The 22,713-nt window shown below is 45.0% G+C and overlaps 1 protein-coding gene and 1 pseudogene across 3 annotated transcripts in view; one reads left to right on the top strand and one right to left on the bottom strand.

The window, feature by feature from the left end:
* Positions 1 to 13,002: 13,002 nt before the first annotated feature.
* On the bottom strand, positions 13,003 to 13,851 carry LOC117236583 (annotated as a pseudogene).
* Positions 13,852 to 17,362: 3,511 nt separating this feature from the next.
* LOC117236484 (GATA-binding factor C-like) overlaps positions 17,363 to 22,713 on the top strand; it is a 90,256-nt gene continuing 84,905 nt past the window's right edge. For 2 of the 3 annotated variants that reach the window (XM_033499487.1, XM_033499485.1), the window contains exon 1: positions 19,429 to 19,992. The gene's annotated coding sequence lies outside the window, so the exon portion shown is untranslated. Of the gene's footprint in view, positions 17,461 to 19,428; positions 19,993 to 22,713 lie in introns of those variants that run through there. The other variant, XM_033499486.1, reaches the window with a different exon arrangement.

Below are 22,713 nucleotides of genomic sequence, written 5' to 3'. Positions count from 1 at the left end.
GAAAGGTCTGGGATACATTGTGAACCTGGCGCCAGGCCTTGTAACCTCCAAGTGCCGTTTCCCTTCTCTTCCTCGCCAGCGGCCCTTTTCTTTCCTGGGGGTTAGTAAAAGCTCGATGGCTTCGTCTTACGCCGCAGTATTCCTTTTCAACCACTGTCCCGTGTCGTTTACGACGTCTTTATGCATTCACGTTTCACGGCTCCCTTTGTATTACCCGCAGACGTGTACGTGACCCGACATAAATAATCGCGTTTTCAGACGTTTAATTGAATTAACCACGCGACGAACGCGTGGCCATTGCAAGGACTTTCCTTTACCGATGATCTACGAGTCCAGGAATTTTCGAAATAATTTCAGAAATTTGAGAATGTTTATTAGATCAGCCGTGTTACGACGACCTCTGATTACCAAATGAAACACACGTTTCGTTGTAACTTATTCTTCTATGTTAGAACAGCAACATATAGTTTGTGTTTGGCGAGTATACTCGTCGTCGCTTATATTTTACGACACGTTCTAGATACACGCTTTTTAAAGTTTGGTTTTGGATTATGCTTAGATTTTTTTTTATTCAATTTGTACTTTACAGTTTGTCCAGCTGGACATTTGGTAAATTTTTCTAGCTTAATTGTTAAATAAAATTGTGGATGGCTAACCCCAGTGGGATACCATCTTCGAGTTTCACTATTTTATTTCTACGTTTAGGTTAACACAATTTTCGAAATCTCTTTTGCTTCTCTGTCTTTCCTTATTTCTTCTTTTATATGGTTTTTTTTTATTTAATTTGTACTTTACAATTTGTCCAGCTGGACATTTGGTAAATTTTTCAAGCTTAATTGTTAAATAAAATGTGAATTGTTACCCCCAGCGGGATACCATCTTCGAGTTTGACTATTTTATTTCTACGTTTAGGTTAACACAATTTTCGAAATCTCTTTTGCTTCTTTATTTTTTCTTATTTCTTGTCTTGTACGGTGACTCGAACAGTTCATTCAATTTACTTATCAAAGTATAACCCTAATTACATACAGGTCACCAAAATTATTATTATTATAATAATTGACCTGTATGTAATAATTATGTATGTAATAATTAAAATTATTATTATTATTATTATATTTTAATAGTAACGAGAAAGGATAATAAACAAGATGCATTGGCGGATAACGTAACACTTTTATTTATGAAAATTGAAAAAATGATTGCATATCGCGACGAATGGTATCAAAGAATAGCAAACAGCTTAAGTAAGGATCTTCTTCAAGTTTCTTCACATTTTCTACACAGCGTCTTTTGTCAGCGTGTTTGCTCTGTCTCTTATTTCATCACAACATCACGATGATGTACACGCGAACGATAATACACATCAATGACACTCATGCATCCTGCGATCGTTTTTATCAATTGCCCCACTTGGCTCGTCTTAATTTTCACCTGTTCTCACCGGACTACGTTGTTCTACAAGCAATTGTGTATTTAGTAAACGCAAAACCTAGATTTTTCCCAGTTTTCTACCCAGCCGGATTTTCCGCCGACGTATAAACACGAAAATAAACACATGAAAATATGCGTTAAATCGCATCTGTCCGATTTTCCTCTCATTCAGCCATCGGTTAAACCGCTCGGTTAAACGGCGCCAGAAATTCGTTCCTTCTTATCGTTCAATTTGTACTTTACAATTTATCCAGCTGGGCATTCGGTAAATTTTTCCAACTGGCGCCAGAAATTCGTTCCTTCTTATCGTTCAATTTGTACTTTACAATTTATCCAGCTGGGCATTCGGTAAATTTTTCCAACTGGCGCCAGAAATTCGTTCCTTCTTATCGTTCAATTTGTACTTTACAATTTATCCAGCTGAGCATTCGGTAAATTTTTCCAACTGGCGCCAGAAATTCAATTTGTACTTTACAATTTATCCAGCTGAGCATTCGGTAAATTTTTCCAACTGGCGCCAGAAATTCTCGCACGCGAATGCTTAAGCGCCCCGGAGATGATTACCTGTGCAAATACGAAACTATCGAGCCGAGATGGAAGCCTAAACTACCGCTACCGCCGATTCTTCTGAAAGTATCCGTGTCAAATTCCAACGAATGATTTATGCGAGCGCGTGGCCGCGCGCCAACCCTTGTCTTTCCGGAAACGGAACGACGACGAAACGTCGTCATGCCCTTAGAGGACGTCGGTCTGTCAGCTTCGCCGCAACGTAATTGCCCGCGACCCTCTGACTCCATGGGTCGGCTTAACCTTTGCATAGTTAATTACTCGGTTGGGCCGTGCCGTTGCCTCTCTGTCCGGATTCGTTGCAAGCGAGAAACCGGTGTCCAGGTGCTCGGCCTAACGGGTTTACGCGGCCGTCTCTGCTGGCGCGAGTCTCGGAAATCCCGCTACCTTTGGAAACCACCTGAGCCTGGTTTCCACGATCGCCGGACGATTTTCGTACGGTTTGTCAGCGACGAGTGGCGCGCGCGTCCGAGCAACGCGAAAGTGCAGAAGCAACGAAGCGATAGAGGCCGCACGATGGTAGTAAAAAGAGTAGCATCGGAGAATGCCGGTCTTCTTATCATCGTGGCATCGACAACCGTGAAAGATCTCTTTTCCAAGGTGGACGTTGCCCTCCTCCCCCTCGTCTTTCTTTTTACCTTCCACGTCCACCTTCGTCTTTCCTTCGTGCTACCTCCTCCTACTCCTCGTCGTCTTCGTCGCTCCTCTGCCTCCTCCAGCGCGACCGGGCCTATCTCTCCTCCAAATAGGTCTTGTAGTACTTAGGGTTCATCAAGATAACTCCGGTCTGGCTTTGTGTTTCTTCCAAGAGAACGCTGTCGAGCTCTCTCTTTCTCTCTTTCCTTTTCTCTCTGTCCGGAGGTGGAACGCGCCAGAGGGGCGGGAGAGGTCCGCGAGGAACGGGGAAGATATTGTACGGCGGTGCGCGTGCTTTATGTTTTGCCCTTTTCGAGATCCTAACCAGCAGCTTTAAGCAGTTTCTCCGCGTTCCTGCGCCTCGCCACGTTTCCCCGTTTCTGCGCCTCTTTTTACGCTGCCCCGCGCTGCCTCGCGCTTCTCGAGTCGCGCGGACGCGCAGCTGTTGCCAGCCTCTCATCGTCTCCGAGCTTCCTCCTGTCCGCCGGTCAAATCTTTTTCTTTTTTTTTTTTTTTTTTCCGGAATTTCGAAGGATTCGCTGCCGGTTAAAAAGGAAAGGCGAGCGGGACGAGATGATATCTGATGGAAGAAAGCCACGAAAATCCTCGGAGAAGGAAAGAGTGGAGGGACGTGTCGTGGAAAGTTTCTGTCCTTCTGCCATTGTCGATGGCGAACAAAAGGAAGGCACGAACAGTTACGATCTGCACGCAAACAGATCGGCGAGTCTCTTTGTCCTAGGCCCGGCGATCGATTGTCGACGATCGTTCCGATGGAATCGAGTGCCTCGAGATCTTCGTAGTTTTGTTTAGGAAATCCTCGGCTACCGAATAAGAGACGAGGAATTCGTATCGTTTAAAGAAGACGAGTGGAGATTTAAAGGCGCAGGTGAGGCAAGTATCGCGCGTAGAAAGCATCCTCGTGGTCGGTGCATTAGCGTAATCACAGAGACCCGCTTGGGCCGTCCTTTTTTTTTTCTTCCTTTTTTTAACGCCCGCCCTGAACCGCTCGTTTTCCGGGAGCCTTCCATCCGGTCGATGCAACACGTTCCTGACACGCGTCTATATATTACAATCGGTAGGTCCACCTACTCCGCTTCTCGCTCGAATCTGCTGCGTCGACTCGCTGAAAATATCTACAGCCTTGTCAACATTCGGTGAACTTGAACAGTCGCTTCCTCGTGCGATTCTACGCCACTTTCCTTACGCGCGCGCAACTCTCTCGTAATAGGAAAATCCAGTTTGGAGTTTAGGAAGTTCGATGTTGCCGAAAGGACTGTACGTTTCTTGCGAATGGAATTGTCGTCGTTACGATCTCGCCAGTTTCTATTCTTTGCGCCAAAGAGACGTATCTATACGCCTGTAGCTTGGTTAAATTCTTACGAAACAGATGCGATTAAACGAACTAGGACGATAAGCAGGCGACGACAAATTTATCGAGAAATGTCCCGTTGAAAGCCACGGGCGAGTAGCTTCTCGACAATTCGATGGCCGCTGTTTCTCTTGCAAGCGCAAACGTCGGTTCCATCGCGAACGATTTAAGTCGCTGAAAGGTGGAAAGTGTACGAACGCACAGGTGTAAAATGTAAATACTGTAAATATTTGTAAATAATCCTATTTGACATCCCCGCGCCCCCTCCCACACAGCACCCAAAAAGCAAACTACCGAAGCGTCCTGTTTTGCGACCAAGTTTTCAGGACAGAAAAAAATAAAAAAAAATACATGAAAAAGCTCCGCTGCCCAGCGGCTTAAACCCAAAAACTGTATGATACAACGAAAAATGTAAAGCGCCGACGCATAATACAGCATGGCTACGTCGTACCGCCGCGTATCGATACCTTTGCCTAACGTACCATTACAAAAATTCACCGTTTATTGCGAATAATGTATTTAAAACTGTATCCTTGGACTCGATAAACTCTAAACTTTAAAAAAAGTGTAGGAACGCAGGTTGGAAAGTGGCGAAGCGAAGATTGGGGTGCGAACCGAGGATCACTTTGGAAACGTACTGTATGGAGAGGCGGGCTGTGACTCTGCAGGAATTGGATTTTCGTGGGCTGAAAGCCGACATGATATTTCGTTGCTCTCGCTCCCCACCCTTTTGCCCTTATCTTTCCGATTATCGAGGCGATCGTCAGGCCAGAAGCTGCTATCGTTTTCAGCTCGACAAATCAGGCTGCAAGTTCGATCGATCGATGGAACGGAGATCGCCGCTCGGATTTAATCGCGCCAACCGGCCGATACGACGAGCTTCGTTTCGTTAAAGGCTGCATTATCGCATTGGTGGCGAAGCGGCCAATAAAAAGGACGTGGTTGGCCGGCGGTAAATCTGCCAGCAACTTCCGAAGAATCGCTAAAGTTCCACGGGCCAACTTGCAATCGGCGCCGAAGAAAATGGCCAATTTCGCCCTCTTTAATCAGACGGCCGCGTTTCCCGCTCGCGGAGCTATTTTTACCTGCTAAGTTGCCGAGTCTCGTGCAAATTCACGTTTCTCGGAATATCGGCTTGGCAATGTTCTTATTTTTTTACGACAAAATCCGCAATCACTTAGTTGCCTGGCCATTGTAATCGAGTCGATAGAAATATCGCGTACCTTTTCACGGACATTACGCACAATTGCTGCGACGTTACGCTTTCCAAGGAGAAGCTACGAAACGTAGTTTACTGCGTCAATCCGTAAGTATGCCATAAACGCAAGAGAATCCGCGGCTTGGTCTATGGAGTAGCAGAGTTTCTCTTTTTTCGGGTTGAACTGGCCGAATTCCAGGGAATGGCGTTTATGTGCCATTCGTTACGATCTGTTCCGACCCGTTTGAAATCCACCCGTGAAACTGAAATGGGCAACTGTAACTAGAGTTAGCAGCGAGAAACGTCCTAAATCAAACTTCCACGCGGGGAAACTCTTTTCGAATCCCGCGAAAAACAAAAGGGGTCCACTGTTCTTTTTTTTTTTTTTTTCCTTTTTTTCGTTTCTTTTCTCTGCTGTCCCGTTACCTGGCCAGGTTGTCTCCTGGCCGAGGTATCGATGTCCTTCTAACGAGAATCGTTGAATCTCGCGGTCAGGGTCCGGCCAAGGTGTCTGTGTTTTACGAGTCCAAGTTACACAATGTAGAAAAGTCGAATGGACCTCGCGCTGCAACAGCAGACGTCGTAAATTAACCGAACGAGGGTAGGCAACCTCTGGCAGGAAAACTCGTTGTTTTTTCAGACCTTTCTCCCAGCAGAGCGGTACTTTTCTCCGCATACTCTTCCACCATTGTTTGTTTATCCCGACCTCGGAATTCCATCGTTCGGATCCTTGCAGCAGGCTTCTCGTCCTGTCCAACGATATCGCTCGTTTAACCTATGCCATATGGAAACGAAACGATATATGTAGAGTCAGTGATAGGCGTTGGAACCTGAGTTTCCAACCGATTCGATGTGTCTCAGGGAAATTCGAGTTACCTGGGATAGGTAGATTTAGATTTAAACATTCATCATTTATTATTCACGTTACAGTGCCACGCCAGAATAATTTACTATTCTCAATAGTATTGTACTAATACTTAATCTTACTATTATACTAATAATTCTCAATGAGAATTGATTGTAAAATATATCCAAATAGAAAAAAGAAAAAATCTTGGAAAGTCTCATAGGAAGAAGACTAAAAAACACCCCATTGACCTCACTAAGGAAATAAAATAGTGGAACTCGAAGATGGTATCCCGCTGGGGGTAACCATTCACATTTTATTTAACAATTAAGCTTGAAAAATTTACCAAATGTCCAGCTGGACAAATTGTAAAGTACAAATTAAATAATACAAGAAACCATATCAAAGAAGAAATAAGGAAAAATAGAGAAGCAAAAGAGATTTCGAAAATCGTGTTAACCTAAACGTAGAAATAAAATAGTCAAACTAGAAGATAGTATTCTGCTGGGGGTAGCCATCCACGTTTTATTTAGCAATTAAGCTAGAAAAATCCATCAAATGTCCAGTTGTACAAATTGTAAAGTACAAATTAAATAATAAAAAAGCCATATAAGAAAAGGAATCAGGAAAAATAGAGAAACAGAAGAGATTTCGAAAATCGTGTTAACCTAAAGAGAAGGGTAGAACCTAAGATAGAAATAAAATAGTCAAATTCGAAGATAGTATCGTGCTGGGGGTAGCCATCCACGTGTTATTTAGCAATTAAGCTAGAAAAATCCATCAAATGTCCAGAGAAGGATAAATTGTAAGAATACAAATTACAAATTAAATAATAATAAACGAATAAAAAACTTGGGATAGGATTCGACTCTTTCCACCCTCGTTTCCTCGGTAAATTTTAAAAGTTTCAAGCTTTCATGGCTTTGCTTACTTCCATAAGTTTCGAAAATTTGGCACTTAGATAACATTTAACAAGCATTTTATACGCTTTCGTCCAAACGATATCTCATCGACGCAAGGAATTACTTTACGAGCACCTTTGCGTCAGATAACATCAGGGGCGTCGTTAAATGCAAGTTAAGTGTTACTGTCCGATGACATCATGTTGACGTCACGTGCAAGTCAACTCCGACGTAAAGTTTTCCAACGTGAAACTTTGTACGGAAAATCATTAAACTCACCGGTTAAAGTCACTGAATATTAAGCTGTTTGCGAAAGAATCTTCCTTTTACAAACACGTGTCTTTTACAACAATTTTATAACAATGTAAAAATCTGTCAAATGTTGTCGTTTTTATTTTAACAGAACAAACTGGATCATTCGTAGTAGAATAAAATAAAGTAAAAGAAAACTCGTTGGTCATCTACTATTTTTATATAAAACGAGAGAATCTTTCAGCACGAGCTAACGAATTTACACGGACAGCAAATCGTCGAAGAAAATGTAAAAAGTTCAGGATATTAAAATACGGAAATTCATCTTTTCCCAGATTTTCTTCAAGGAACCCTCGAACGAACAACGTGTAGCGGCATATGCGTCTTAGGACGTTTCGATTCGAAGATGCCTCACGTAGTTGTTTTGCCACAGAGGATTAACACTGTACCACGCATATAATAAAATAATAAACAAACTCTGGACAAAGCAATTTCGTTGCTACGTGCAACCGACAACCAGCGACAAGTTCAAACCTCCCCCACTCGACCAGTATAAATAGACGACCATGTTCTCCAGACACAGTCAGTGAGTCGCGCGAATCAATATCGGTATCGAGTCATGGAGATCATCAGTCGAGCGAATAAGTATGACGAATCAGTCCAACGAATCAGCATAACGATTAGTATCAATACCGCAGTATCGCGCAATCTTCCAACGAATAGCATCGAGCGAGCAACGCTTGCGATTAACGTTGTATTCTACGTTTTAAAACATCTGTAAATATAGTTAACGAAATCAACTCGTCTCGTTGTTAATTTAACCAACAACACGTCTCACCGTCACCTCACAGTTGCACGCTATTGGCAATTTTTCAGAATTCTCAACGCTATTGCACGTGTGCAACATCGCTGTAACCTCGGACGACGAATAAAATCGTCTGTACAATATCGTCAAACGTTTCGATATTATCGATAAATATGGAACGTGTTAGTGGAAACGTAGTTTGCGAATAAACGCGGATTAGCGATAATATAACGATGGTTCCAGAGTCTGTTTATTCCTGGTCGGTTTTGCAAAATAGAGCAAATGCGTCCGATCGCTCGACGACCCATCGCCGTTTGCTCGCGTATTAGCTTTTTCTCGCAGAGGTCGAGCTTGGCCGTCGAAGACGATTCAGGCTGGCGTTCCTAGCGAAAATAAAAGTTGGCCGGCCGGTCGATAAGGGACTTCTGTCGGATAAAGGACCTTCGGAAAAGTAAGTAGTCGCGGCGCAGAAAAAGCTGTGGCGCGGTATCAAACGGTGGAAATAAACGGGCAGAGGAAAAAGGAAAGAGGGAAGGCTCTCTGGGGTCTGCTTTCAGATAGCGAGACTTCTTTTTCTTCGTCGGCTGACCTCCCAGAAGTCAAATTTTCCCCGATAATAACTTTTCTTCCTTCCTTCTCGCGCGTCTTCGCGTATCTCGCGACGAAACTTGCAGCAATTTATTTACCGGCAAGCTTGCACTCGCGAACATCGTTTAGCGATCTACGGTTCCAGCTATGAGAAAGAAACCATATCGCGGTACAGTGACGAAATACGCAGCGGCACTTGTACCCGACATGGGTCAGCAGCTAGAATTTTCAAAAATTTGACAGACGAATGTCAAAAACTTCAGTGGACTATCTCGATCATTCGCTTCGAGATCGTCCGCTTTGCCAAGAACCGTCGCTGGTCCGGTAGTTCGATAGAGCAATAAATAATCCGAGGGAAAAGTATGCGAGGATTGTCAGCTACAAGTAGCTGCAAGTAGCGATTTTAAAAATAAATCGTCTTAATCGATAAAAAGGACGAAGCTATCTTTCCGAGGAATATAGCGTAGCTGGTAGAGGTGACCGATATCGATGTTCCATATTTGCGACACGATTCATGTCCGTTTAATGTTAATTCGATATTGGAAATTGTTGGCAACGTTAGAAATAAAAGATCGCGATGGACGAGCTTAAATACGTTGCTCGACAGCAGCAAACATCCTTCGCTCGTTGCGATCGATCTTGCAAGGAGAAAGTTTCAAAGACAAAATGGTATTGTACGTTGGGCCGCTTTCCTCTGTAGTCGGAAAAACGAAGGTTAATGAGCTACCGTTTAAAGTATGTCGGCTAACGACGCCTAATGATGGCAATACTCGATGACTCGTCGCTGAGCATTAGGCCAAACTCGTTATGCCTGGAATTCTTCGTCGCGTCCAGTAGTAACTCTCGAATTAGCCATTGAAAGAGACTGTAGTGCTTTCAGGATAAAAAAAAAGATAAGGGACACTTTGTAATAGGGTCGATTTTATGACGCTTTTGTACCTGGACTGTTGGACAAACCACTCGTCCATCGGTCTTATTCCCTGAATCCGTCATTTGCCAAAAAACGACACGCCTTTGACGACTTTAACTTTAACTTTCTAGTCCCCTTCTAATTTGTCCTTTAGACGCGGAGAGCTTCTCGAGCTTCCGCTCAAATCTAATCAAATTTAATCTCCGCAGGAAAAGCTCGGTACAGCGTGTCCTCTTCGTAATTGATCGGAAATACTCGATAGACGCAACGCACTATTTTCAATTTGGAGGAAGACAGCGCGAGTGGAGAAGAAGAGAACCGAAGATCGGCAGAGCGAAAAGAAACGCATCGATCGGACGATGTTAACGCAACTATTTTACTTTCACGAACAAAACCAAACGCGATAGAATTTGTGGTATCAACTGGCCACAGCCACGTTGATTTATCTTCTTCTGTCTGTTATGTACACGCGCGTATTTACGCTCCTCGTCAAAGGGGTCAAAGAGGTTCCTGGACCTTGATATTAGCGAAAATTGCTGGGCAGAACTTGTTCACGGCGTATGGAAAACAGTATCAATACGTACAACACTTAGAAGATTGTTTATGCTTTGCGAAAGAAAGAATGCGTTGGAAAAGTAAATGGAGAAGGATACCATTTTCAGAAAAAAAATATTCAACTTGGATGGTCCTGATGGGTGGCGATATTATTTTCATGACACGCGAAAACAGACAATGTCAGCGATTCGACGACAAATGGCAGGAGGCAGCGTGATAGTTTGGGCGTCGGTTATTTCGGCAAGACAAGTATCAAGTTCATCGTTGGTAGAGTGAGCAGTGTCCGATACATAAATTTAATCAGAGAACGAATAAATAATCATGCAGAACGCATTTCTGGACCTGATTACATCTTTCAACGAGGTAATGCACCTGTACACGCATCAAGATTGGTCCAATCATACTTTAATGAAAATAATATATCTATTTTGCCGTGGCGTGCACGCTGCCAGGACCTTAATATTATTGAAAATTGCTGGGCAGAACTTGTTCGCGGCGTATACGCGAATGGAAAGCAGTATCGACACGTGCAACAATTAAAAAACGCAATTGCACGCGAATGGGATACGTTAAGTCGAAATTACATCCAGAAACTATATAAATCGATAGCAAATCGTGCGATAGAAGTAATAGAAAATAAAGGAGGATGTACCCATTATTAAATAAGTATATACGTTTGATAAGTAATTATTGTTAGTTACAATTTACGTTGATTATTATTTTCTTATCGTACACGTGCTATCGTTTCGTTCTTAAAATAAAACAATTTTTTTTGTTACACACCAAACCTCGTAATATTTTTAATTATTTTCAACGAACCGCATATCCCGTGCTCATAATCTTTTCATATTATACGTTACGCACGAAAAACTTTACACGCGTCATTGAGAAATTAAAGATAGCTCACGTGGGCTATCTCTTTGACGAGGAGTGTAATGGTATTTTATAGATCTAAAGTATATCGTTTGATCTCGTTTCAATATTAGAAATATTGTCTTACTTTGGCAGAAGACTCGTTTTAAACAAGTCGAAGATAAAAAGTATGTAGCGGCACATGAGCTACAGGACAATTCAAATCATGTTGTTTATCATTGTTGCAGCAATATCGTTAGAATATACAATGTATTAATAAATAAACTCCGAAATAAAATAATGTCGAACAAAGACGAATTTGAATTTTCCGACCCTGCCAGTATAAATAAACGGACGCAACCGAAAAGAGTTTAGCTATCAAGCAGTTATCAACCAGTTATCTAACAGTTATCGTATCTACGAGTGTCTCTCGAGTATTTATCAGCGATCTTATTTTGCGACTTATACACTGTACGATCCTCTCAGGGAATATTGCCCGTATATCAATTTATTTAATTATTTTTAAATATATTCTACAGTTTCAACAACGAGCAATCTCATCTAACAGATCTCACGATCGAACATCCTCTACACGAGTCCTCCGCAGGTACTTTGTCGTGGACGATGGAATTCGAATCAGGTTACTCTACTCCGAACTTGTGTCGAAGAGAACACAATGGCTCCTCAAGGGCAGCTGCCCCCAGTAATGTTCATGACGACCGATCAATTACGAGAAACATAGCGAGTAGGACTTTTTCGGAAATTCCAGAATGAGATTGCAAAATCAGCGACATTAGCCGAGAACCTTACACGAGCTATCCTTAACAATTAATATTCTTTCTTCCTTTTTACAACGCTAGGATCGCCGACTGAATGGCCGAATAAAATATCCGAGCGAATTGCTGGTAACCGTGTTACCGCGGATATCCGATCGACGAGTTGCTGTACACGGTACGAGTGCAGTGTATCGCGCGAAATGGTCATTAGAGCGACGCATAGGGCAGTCAATAGAGTAATCGTTAGAGGTGTGATTTAATCGTGGCGCAGCAGGCCGAAAACGAACTCTCGCGGTCGACAAATAATTCGATCGAACTTTATTCGCGACCGCTGCCGGCCAAATGAGTTTCCGAACACATTTAACGATAATGAGCTTCGACCCCGGTGAGAGGCGGGATTATTTCGCGCGCCGCTTATTCCAAAGGCTGCTTTCGCTAAATCTGGATTATCAGGCGGAGGGTGAGGCAGAAGGGGGATGGTTGTGGTTAAAATACGCGCTCGGTGAAAGTGCAAGTAGTCGCGATAACGTGGCAACCCGATGAACCTAAGGTCACGCGCGTACAGAGACAGAAAATTATCGGCCAATTGCTGCTCTATCGGGTGAAACCCTGATAATAAAGCGAGGATAGAAGCTAGGAATATCGGATAATTATTGAGAAAAAGCTACCGATTTCGTAACCTAAATTGCTATTATCACTCGCTCACGAACCGAACGCGTACGTTAAAAGCAGAGTAAAATTAGAAGAAACTTTAAGTAGCTGTGCGTAACTAAATATGCCGAATAATATTTGTGACGGCACTCGACCACGAAACTTTCCAACAGCTTCGCGACACAAAGCGCTATACCTTCAAAACGTAAGGTCAATGTGCCTAATGTCCCATCGATATCCCTACGGTTCCTTCGCCGAATATTCGGAAGAATATGTGCATAGTGGCGATATCGAAAGGCAACGAAGAAACGAATCCGTTTGGTTCCGAACAATATTCATTCTGCTCCGAGCTGCGAAATGCGACAGGTTTAGCGTCATAGCGAAGCAAACGCAATTCCGGAGATGTGATTATTAACTCTTGATTCTTAATCTTTAATCGTTAATTGTTGTTAATCGTTAATCGTTATTTGTTGTTGATAGCTAATCGTTAATCGTTAATTGTTGATCATAAATTGTTGATTGTGGATTGTTAGTAGCTTAATAAACTTTTTTGTAGAACAACAAGAGTGTTTCTTGTGGGCACCTTCGCCAACGACTACCTCACGTTGATAGTTAACTGGTGTTAATAGCTAATAGTTAATTATTAATTGTTGTTGATAGTTAATCGTTAATCGTTAATTGTTGACCATAAGTTGTTGATTGTTGATCGTTGATTGTTGATCGTTGATCGTTGATTGTTGATCGTTGATCGTTGATTTTTCATTGTTGATTGTTGATCGTTGATCGTTGATCGTTGATCGTTGATCGTTGATCGTTGATCGTTGATCGTTGATGATTGCCAGTAGTTTAATAAACTTTTTTGTCGAACAACAAGAGTGTTTCTTGTGGGCATCTTCACCAACGACTGCCTCACCTTGATCGTCAGTTATTGTTGATAACTAATTGTTATTTATTAATTGTTAACCGTAAATTGTTGACTGTTGATTGCTAATAGTTCAATAAGCCTTTTTTGTCGAACAAGAGTGTTTCTTGTGGGCACCTTCACCAACGACTATCTCACGTTGATAGTTAATTGGTGTTAATAGCTAATCGTTAATTATTAATTGTTGTTGATAGCTAATCGTTAATCGTTAATTGTTGACCATAAGTTGTTGATTGTTGATCGTTGATTGTTAATCGTTGATCGTTGATCGTTGATCGTTGATCGTTGATCGTTGATCGTTGATTGTTGATTGTTGATTGTTGATTGTTGATTGTTGATCGTTGATTGTTGATTGTTGATTGCCAATAGTTTAATAAACTTTTTTATTGAACATCAAGAGTGTTTCTTGTGGGCACCTTCACCAACGACTGCCTCACGTTGATCGTTAATCGTTGTTGATAGCTAATCGTTCATTGTTAATTGTTAATCATTAATTGTTGATCGTTGATTGCTAATAGTTTAAAAAGCTATTTTTGTTAAATATCAAGAGTGTTTTTTGTGGGTAGCTTCACCAACAACCACCTCATACTCTACACGGTACACACGGTAAAGTAGCAACCCGAACGACAGAATCTAAATAGGTAGATGCCCACTTGGGCGTTTTTGCGCGTAGGTACTTGGAAGACTAAGATCGAGCCGAGATTACAGAATCGTTTGGACGATACACGTCCGGGTTCTCGGTACATCGACCTATTTCACAATTTTCGAATTCGGTGAGTTGTAACTAGCGAATATCGTGGTCCGCTCGCGTTATAACTCGCAGCTACTTGGAATCGATGGCCGGAGCGCGCCTTCCAGCCGATTTTTATTCGGCTCGCCAGCGGATAAAGTTAGGAGAATGGCCATAGATCAGGTGGCTACGTGAGTCTTCCTGGAGCAAAGATATCGACGCCGATTTATTATTCCGGATGAAGGAGTACGCGGGACGAATAGCTAAGCGGTGCTGGACGAGCTACTCTATGCGAAATGGAGAATGGACAGGGCAGCGTGGACAAATTACAAGGTCGGATTATCGTTAGGGCTATTAGTAGCAATTAGAGGCTAAACGAAGGCCAATTTGGGGAATAGAAAGTCACTCGGAAGCGTATTATCCCGGAAGAGTATCCGGCGCTTAGATGATTCACCCTCGTTATCTTCCATCTCCAAACGATCTCTACGATATTTTCCATTTCCGATTTTCCAGACCGAATAACCGCTGGAAATCGAGACGCACGGCCCGTATGTAGGTAGAAGATCCCGAGACTCCTCGGGAAGACAGGAGAACGGCAAAGAGAGAGAGAGAGAAAGACAGACAAACAGATAGAACAGAGAGGGGAAATAGAGTGAGAGGGGAAGAGAGGGGAAACAAGAGCGGTAAAAATGAATCGATAGGCGGAGTTTTTCATGACGCGGCGCTGGAGGCGCCAGAGGGTGGGGGTCGCGATAGGCGGAGTCTGGCTGATTTAGGGCCGCCATTTTGTGACAATGGACGAGAGGGGGGGTATGCCTATCTGATTGGCTGATCTACGGACTTCTCTCGTCCCGAACAAGCTTCTACAGATTGTTCGGTTGTACTCTCCGTCGGTACTCCAGCCACCCGGCGACCCGGCAACGCCGCCAACCCGTCCACGTCCCTTTCCCCCACCACCGCCACACGCACACCGCGCTTTTACCCCCACCCAGCCGACCCGCAGCGCCGTGAAAGCGAGACACGCGTCCTTCCCGCCACGGAATCGAACCGACTTGGCCCGACCACAGAATCACCGAACCCTTTCCTCGCCGAGATGCTTCTTTCGGTAAAGCGCCTATTACGTTGTTCTTGCGATTAGCCGAAAGCCTGAGAGCTCTTTTCGCATCGTCGATCCTAGTTCGGGTCGGGCCGATGTTGGCAACCGATGGTCGATAAGACAACGAAAGAATATCGTTCGTTGTAAATGGAATTTACGTTCCGCCGTTTACGTTATCGTCCCAAGATTGTTTATTTTCGATATATTGGACGATTCTTGCTGTAGCTTTCGGTAAAACTCGTCGTCTATCGCGATGATCGAGTACGTTATCGTCGTACGAGGTAAGAGGGCGATTAGCAAGTTGCGTGGAAGGTTACTCCGTGTACGTGTCGCGTATTTGCGTCACAGAGAAGAGAAACGAGGAGAATAAAAGACAGCAGTAGAGATAAGAAAACGCATACGCACACGTATAAATAGACAAAAATAGGCGAATAAGTGCTACAAAATACACCGAAATTCCGTCTGAAAGCTAATGTTCCTCGAGAATTTTCCCGAGTCTCGAAGGTAGAAAGCGATCCGCAGAGCGATCGCGCGTCGAAGGTCGTTGGCCCGTGAACAGATCTCGCGGATCGGATCCGAATCGGCGCGTTTAGAACGCTTTTAGGTGGAAGACAAGTCCGAATAGCGGATTGCGTGTAGAGGACAACGTCGAAACCGGTGCAGTAACGCGCGGATTGTTAACGATCTCACAGAGGAAGCATAAATCAACGATCGGCCTTTTTCTATTCCCAGAGAAATGCACTTTGCTAGCAAAAGTATTTTGCAGTGGACTATATTCTTTAGAATTTGAACAGGTTTGGAATTACGCGATAGGACGAAAGAAAGCTGACGCGTTATCGATACCTATCGATCGTCAGAGTCAATCGGTTACTCGTTAACGCCGTTCGGCGACGTTATCGACGAGTTCTCGCGGCTGCATCGCGATAGAGCGGATCGGAAAAGTCAGCCGCTATCGGATCGCCCGACCTGGGCCAACTTGTAACGCCAGTCGGTGCTCTCTTGTCGTCTCATCTCTCGTTGCTTTCCGGCCTCTGGTTTTCGGAGGAGGGGCGTGTATCTTAATCGTCGTATCTCATCTAGATAGGCCGCCGGCATCCAGATCGGCTCACGGAAACGCGTGCACGCGTGTACCTGTATCTAGGTAGACACGTAAGCTCTGTATGTTCGCCCGACCCGCTCCAAAACCGAACAACGTACCATCGAATTACCGGCCGATCTCCAACCTGATTCTGTCGTTCGTCGTTTTATCGGTCCACATCTCCGACATACGAAAATTACAATAGCGAATTTCAGTCTCCAACAGGTCGACGATCGATCTTTACTTGCCACGATGTCGCGTGGCAGCAAGATTTTCCTACGATACCTGTCTTTCGCCGCGTGTTTGACTTTATCCGCGTGTTTAACACGAACGCATCGCGAAATACGAATGCTGGTTTTTCCTATTTTTTTTTGGATTGTTCGACAACGTTCGATAATTTAAAAGTACGCGTGATGCGGAGCGCGCGGCGTAGTTGAATCGGCGGATGAAAAATTGGAAGAAACGCGGACGAGATTTCTTCGAACGGCACGCGGAATAGCGCAATTATCGGCGGCACGCGGTGAATATCCGCGGCGATAGAACGGGCGCCAGTGGAAAATTCAATGTTCCCGAGCGAATTTAATGCAGTTCTCACCACCGATTGGCAGATACTGCGGCTCGACGCTGCCAAATCGTTCCATCAGACCGTGCACGTACCATATGCTCGTACGGCCTGCTTTGAATACATTAATAACCCCCGGCGACTCGGAATATTTGCACGACAAATTTGCGTAGATCGCCGATAACCGCGCGTCTAACCTAACGTGCAAAGTGTTTTACAATGGAACGCCGGGGAAATTTACAAATGTTTGCTCGTTATAAATATTTCGGCACGTTACCCCTTCGCTACGTGTCTTCAACAGTTTTCGCGAGATCCAGGGACCACGTTCCGCCGTTTTAAGGTCCGTCAAAAAAAAAAAAAAAAAAAAAAAAATAAAATCCAACGGGCCAAGATCGCGTTGTTGTTACACAGATTTCTTATTCTACGAGTTTCATCGTACAATCCAACTAACATTTGTAACAGCCTTTTGTAATAATTCGCCTAGGCAGATACAAAGATCAAATGTGCTAATCTTCGATTTATTTCTCATTGCAGCGACACTGGTTCAGGTTGTTCAATTTCTTCCTGGTATTCGTCGAGATGTTCTCGTGGGAGACGTACGAACACCTTCCTCGTACGCTGTCGGATGTTCGTACGTCTCCTGAACCAGACAGACGAGGAAACAACGGAAACATCGGAGACTAGGAAATGTGACTGGGAAACGTGGACACCGTGGATGTTGACGAACACGGTATGGATGATGTATAATACCTAAACTGTTACATATAAAACTATGGTAACCAATTCGGGTGCGTTGCACGGTCAGCACATGGAAACAACATTGCACGATTGCGTATAAATGCACCTTTGCTGCTCGTTACACGTTATCACTGTTCGTTCGTTCACGAAATTCGATACAGATATCTACACACGCAACATGTTTTCTAAGAGTCTAGTTCTGTTTCTTACGATTTAAACGCGCGGCCTGATATTCGGTCGTATAGATACAAATACAGTCCTTTAGTGGTTGATGCGTACTTTGATGAAAATTGAAAGATTTTCGAGCGACAACCAGCTAACTCGAAACACTCGCAGTGCATTTTTCTAACTTTCGTACTGGAAGTTTAGCTCGTACAGTAAATATAATTCCGTGCCATGAAATTATCTTTCTGTAATCTCCGTTTCATGAACTTTCTCTCGATCCGCTAAGGGAGCAAGAAAATAGCAATGGAAAATGCAGCATCGTTTGGCTGAACCGGTTAATTCTCGACCAACAGATAGCAACCGAGAAACGTTCGACGAGGATTATTGAAAACTCGGTGTGGTGGAAGGCAAAGTGCAAGGGCGAGTGGCTTGCTGCTGGTTCCTAGACTTTGCAAGTACCGTAAAGATGTCCCCCGGTGAAATCCAGCTTATCGAACGAACGAATATTATGTAGATGCGGCCGCTAGCTAGGGAGGTGTTGAATAATTCCGTCGGATCAGTGCGCTGATTTCATCGTTCTCTGTCGCGAGCGTGTGCGAGCGCGTGCCTTTACGCAGGTGTAGGCGCGCCTGTGTGCGTTTGTGGCGATGAAAGAGATGCCTTGCGCGATCGGTCGACCCAAATTTAGATCGGATCGAGGAAAACGGGAGGCACGGCGCGTGCCCCGCGCGAAGATCATCGCTCAGATAGACGCTTTCACGTACACTGTCCCTAGCAATGCGATTGAAAAATTTGCTCCGTTAATCGGCCTCCTGCTCGCCGCTATCCTTCGCCGAACCTCCGATCCAGATTCGTCTCCGATGGATTTTCCAGCGCTGTCTTTTCAAATAATGTAGGTATGTAGGTAGATACGGTGTTTCGATAATGGGTTACTATGGATACAACGTTTGGCCGCGGTTCGCACTCGCAATATTAATTAAGCACACGTCTCTCGTTTACGACGTTCGTGACAAGAAAAAGGAAAAACGCGTGTAACCGTTATCGGTTGCTGAAGAGAGTCTGTCACGTGCCTACGCGCGTTCACACACAGACGTCGCGATTATGCTAATTGCGATTCATTTTCCAACAGTTTGTTCCGCTCGTTCTGCTCGACGTTGCAAAAGTATCGAGCAACCAAGACGGGATCGTGATCGGTGCGCACGATCTCTCGTATCGATTTCCTCTGAAATATCTTGCTAAAGGGTAACGCCGAGTCCTTCTTCGAGGGAGAGCCGGAGAAAGGCTGAGACGAGAAGATTGGAAAAGTGGGAAAAGGAGCATAGGGACGTTTCTGCCGGGTACGTAAATTTGCCGGCTGCTGTTGACGGATCGACCGGAAAGCAAGAAACTGGAATCGTAAACTCGTTAGCGGCTCTGTCGAACGTATTAACCGCGAATCCTCGGATTCCGTGCACATCGTCGATTCGGCAAGCGAGTGTAAAGAGGGCAGCCCTAGAACGAACAAGGGAAAGAAAAAAAGGCGAAATCGCGGTTGGAAAAACAAGAGGCTAGGCACCGCGGAAAAAGGAGCGCCGCTAGGGTCCTGCTGGAAAGAAGGGAGAGGCTCGGTGTTGACAGGAGAAGCAACACGAACGCCGCTGGGTCGTTCTCGTTGGTTCGATGGTGGGGAGGGAGTAAACGCCCGCTAGTAGGTTGGTCCGTGGCGGTAGGCGTGACCGGGTCGTGCCGAGTCGTGCCGAACGCTGGCGAACCCTAACGAACGCTGGTGAACGCGAGGGGAACGTCGAGACCGGTGTTTTCGTTCGCCTTAGTTCCGCGCCGGGTGCCACGACAGTCGCATCGACTCGAGTTTACGTGCGCGCGCGCGCGTGCTTCCAAAAATCTTTCTCTCTCTTTCTCTCTCTCTCTCTCTATCTGTCTCCCCTCCCAACGCGGATCGAGCAGTCGAGCGAGAGGAAAACAGACGGCAGAAGGAAAGCCAGGGGAACTCGCGGAGACACGCGAACCTGACATCCCGACGACCCGGTTCGAGCACCAAGCCCAGCAGCTCTCCGTGCACGATTTACCGTGCTCGTTTTCCCTGTGCATCGGTTTCGTTACATCGTACTGTTGTTTCTCACGAACGGCTCGGCCACGACTCGGACGACGACTTGGACGACGACTTGGACGACGCGCGCGATACACAGGGGCCCAGCTATCGACGCGGGCAACCATCCGAACGCCACGATGTGCTGTGTGTGTGTACTGTGCAGTGTCTTCTTGGTGCTAACTTAGTGATAACGATATTGAAACACGCCCACAGAGCGACGAGACGCCGCGCGGCGACATACCGCGCCACTCGGAATTCATAACTGTTCAGGTAAGCGTGTTTGGCTCGTAACGATCGCGAACCGCCGCTCCACCGATCGCCGACTCCTTTTCCAGAGAGGAGCAGCGTGTACCTCTTTGCACCGCGGTTCACGTTCTATCCTCTTATCGGTGTAACGAACGCTAAGTCGAATTTGGAGTAGATTCCGTGACAGTTTCCAGCGAATACCTGCTAAGCGCCAGATCGCCGTACGCTTTTCCTCTGGCGCCTCCATTCGATTGTCTTTCGCGATCGACTATTCTCTTGCGAGTGTGCGATAGTTCGATAGTCGGTTGTTTTTCCTTCGACTGTACAGGGTCGTTGTAGGAGGTCGTTGTACATCACCCAAGCAGTTGTTTCTGTTCGTGTTTCTCAGTGCGATGGATGCAAACGGAGTTGAGAGCGGAGTGAATATCCGATCGCTGTGAAGGAAAATTGGCGTCGTAACGTCGACGTATCGCGATCGAGTTGCCATCGGTCCGTAGGTCGAATTCTCTTAGGATCGAACGTCGGAGAAATCGGAATTGTAGAGATCCGTATGACAGATTTTTCGGAGTCGCAACGATACTCCGGTTCCCTTTCTGGCAGAGAAAGTACGACTTTGGAATTTAGGAAGTCTCAGGTCCTTACGTAGGAGAAATTCAAGTTGCCGGTAGGTTGTTTTCGAAATTCGTCCCTCTAACTTTTGTCTGCCTTTGCGTGACAAATGTAACTGCTTACAGACGAACGCCTGCGATTCCATACAAAAACAGCGGTGCCTTTTTATTCGGATAGGTCGTTGACTCCGGTCTATTTAGAGGTCGAAGAAATTGCTTGTTTGCTCACGCCAGTGGGACGAAAAGATGGCGCCGACGGTCGCTAATTCTCTTTCACGCTGCGCTGTTTATCTTCGGCTTGCGTACACACTACCCTACGAAACTAAAAGTTAACTCGAATCTTGGAAAAATTCGCTCGGCGTTACGACCTAGCGGTCAGAGAGCAACAGAAAGGCGAAATGTCGCGCAATCCTACGCTAGTCGATTCGGAATTTTAGGTTCCCAGGGGAAACCGCGGCATAGGAGAGTCCAGTTTTTCCGATCGATCGGGTTACCGGCTTTCCATGGCAAATTGGAAACCCGATGCACGAATAATACTCGTGTAACTCGTTACGGTCGATTGCGTAACAGTTTGATTTCCACGAAAACAGAAAGAGACATAGTTCTTGTGTGTGTGTGTGTGTTAGGCGACCGGAGTCGATCGAACTCCGACGGCGCAGGTAGATCGACCAATTCACCGGAAGAAACCCGGCGAGAACGCGCGGTGAGTCAGGTCTTTCCGCGACTCAGGATTTTCCTTTGTTCTTGCAACGGCCGTTTGCCTGCCGTAGCTAAATCTGTTGACGCGGAAATGAAAATTACGAGCGTCGTTAGTGCCTGTCGTAGGTATCGTCTTTGAGAGGCAACGAGCTCCGTAGAAAAATTGCTCCGCCGTTGCTAGTTCTTTTCTAATCGATTAGCCAGTGAAGGACGATCGATTCGTGGATGACGTCAGCGGAATGATTTAAAATTGCTGTAGCTAATCCCTGTAGGGATACAGCCTGATGATTCGCCGTTTCGTAAACGAAGAAAATTGTCCTCCAAATCTACCAAAATCTCTAATTAGGAATCGAATATTCGTCGCTTTCTAAGCGCAAGTTTCATCGTATCGCCATCGATTCGTATCCTTTACACGGCTCTGCCAGTTGCGTTTAGTTTCCACGTACGTTCCACTTAGCGGCTTATTAACATACGTTAACGTCGATCATATTTTCTTTTCAACCGTCAAGTTGACAACTGCCGCGACCAATTGTCACGTCGGGTCGATTGCATTCTCCGTAAACACAGGCCGTCGTTCGTCACTTTTCAAATTGTAAATATCTCGTTCGGTACGCGTTTGTAAGATTCCATCGAGTCTGGACGTCGAGTAAACAGGAAAAATTCGCAGGTCAAAGCATAATCCGTGTGCTGCCACGGTTTCCAATATGCCAGTGGGACGGTGGCAATTGAATTTTTCGGAGCGACAGGTAGAAAATCGGAGGACAGGGCGGCGAGTCGGCGAGAAAGTGGATGATTTTCAAAGGGAATTCACCCCTTACAGAAGGGAGGCGATATCGGCCGATGGTTTGCGCGCGGCCTATAATTGCTAATTTGCAAGTATAATAAACGACCGTCGGTTTCTGTTTTCATTTATTAGCCGCGAAATGCCTCCGCTTATTAGCGCAACCATGCATTCGAAGCAATTCGCTCGTTTCTTCGCGATAAACATTCTCTTCGCCGACGAAACGCCGGCTGCGTTGCTTCCTCCTCTTCGTCCTCATCCTCCTTCTCTTCCTCCTCCTGCCTCGCCATTCATCGATTCTCCAATTTTTATTTAATTATTCTTCGTCCTTCGTTCCTTCTATGGAGTCGCGTATTTAATGGAAAATCACGACGGTGTGTAGCGAGGGAATTTTTCCAGCGGAAATTTATACACGCGGATTTCGCGTCCTTACCATCTTCAAACGTAAACGGATCGACTCTGTCATCGATAGACGGCGCATTTTCGCTCGATTTCGTATTTTTACCAATTGCTACAACCGAAAAGAAATAGAAGAAGAAGAAGAGAAATAGCATGGAAATGGGCATTTGATTTATTAAATATCGCGATAAGTATTCCGCTTTGGATATCTCGCACATCTTCCAGACATCGTACACGAATTGTGCGCGGTGTTCTACA

This window comes from Bombus vosnesenskii, unplaced genomic scaffold (assembly GCF_011952255.1).
Source record: "Bombus vosnesenskii isolate JDL3184/JDL3185 unplaced genomic scaffold, Bvos_JDL3184-5_v1.1 scf7180000013349, whole genome shotgun sequence".
Classification (NCBI taxonomy): Eukaryota; Metazoa; Arthropoda; class Insecta; order Hymenoptera; family Apidae; genus Bombus; species Bombus vosnesenskii.
This window is presented reverse-complemented; position numbering and strand designations above follow the sequence as displayed.